We start from the raw sequence: 1,597 nt of genomic DNA, 5'->3' as shown, positions 1-1,597 counted from the left end.
CTTTCCCTAATTTAAGCCGCAGTACTGCTGATGTTTGTGTCCCCTGTACCCCCTGAATGACTGTACATGACAGCTAATGCCTGGATGGTGAGGTCGGTACTCAAAGCTGCAGCCAGTTTAAGTACCAGTCTTCCAAAGCATTTAAGGAGTTTGATGTGAATGCTCTGCCTGGCAAATGCTAAGGGGACTTTTTGGTCTGGTAGAGAGGCCACAGTGGTATGACCACAGTGCTTAGGTAGGTGTGGAAGTACGGTGAAGTGCAAATTTACAGCACTCCTCATACCCCACCACAGCTGTCCATGGGCATGTGCTTGCTCCATAGTTTACTTTGTAGTTCCCTGCCTATGGTTAGGTCTAGTGCTTTCCTGATTCAACCATGGGAATGGAAAGCCATTCTCAGAGGTATTAGAAAACAGAAGCTCCCTGGGTTTGCTCAGCTACAAAAGGCTTAATCATTGTGTAGTATAACAGAGCACATGTAATAGCCTGAATGCAGTTTCTGCTCACAAAAATTGCGATTATGATGTGGGTTTAGTTCTTATTTCTGACATTCCCATTACATGAGAATCCGTAGGGAGATACATTTCCACTGGAAATGGCCTGAAATATTAGGAGTACTGGAGCAATGTCTTTGGTCAGCAACTGCAGAAGGGATGCACATTTGGAGTTGTTTAGAGGAACAAGGGAAGTGTTTGACTTTAGTACAATACAGGAGAAACAAACAAACAAAAATTCTTGGGGTATTTCACCGTAGAGTTAAAAAACAAACACCACAACCACTGATGGGATTGCTCTGAACTGTGAGGTGATGACTGATTTCTGTGGGTGGTTTTGATAAGTGGCTGAAGTAGCTGCCCATGTCTCCCCCTACTCTGAATTGTACTGACTCTCTGTAGGGTTGTATGGAGAACACAAGATGAGAAGCAATGCCCTTTTGGTGTTTTCTCAACCTACCCAGGGACTGGAAATTAAAAAGAAAACACGGATCCCTTTTCTCGTTGACTGGGTATTCTTCAAACCAGGAGTCGCCAAAGCAACAGTAAACAAGGCAAATTGTGTTCCTCCACCCTATTCACTTCAATCAGATTTGATCTGCATAGTTCCTGACACTGGTATTAATATTGTTATGCTGAGAAGTGCTAATGGCCGCCCATAATGTTTAAGAGTCACTGAAGTAGAGAGTTAAAACACTCTATAGAAAGACTTAAAGATTGGCCATAACCACACCTAAAAAATCCTGATGGAGCCTTAAGTGGATTAACTCATTCTTTTGTCTTTAGCTGAAAACAGCTAACGTTTTCAATCTCCTCTATTATAACAGCTGCAGAGGTTAATAGCTAAATCAAAGTATCTCAAGTCTTCTGGTCTATCTTTATTGAAGAGAAAGGGTGAAGCTATGGAAAACGGGGTTGAGCTGATTTAAAGGTCCACTACTGCTGGGAAAAGAGAAAAGTTCTTATGTATCCTGCCTTAGTCTTTCCTTTTCATGCTTGGCCTGGGGGTTCAATTCTTATCTTGAATCAGCTGTGGGGCTCGTCAAACCCCTCTGTAAATTGGTTCATTTTACAGACTTGGCAGAAGACACATCCAGGAGAAA

The sequence above is a fragment of the Nestor notabilis genome, unplaced genomic scaffold, assembly GCF_000696875.1.
Source record: "Nestor notabilis isolate BGI_N333 unplaced genomic scaffold, ASM69687v1 scaffold27208, whole genome shotgun sequence".
NCBI classification, from domain to species: domain Eukaryota; kingdom Metazoa; phylum Chordata; class Aves; order Psittaciformes; family Psittacidae; genus Nestor; species Nestor notabilis.
Note: the sequence above shows the minus strand (reverse complement) of the source record.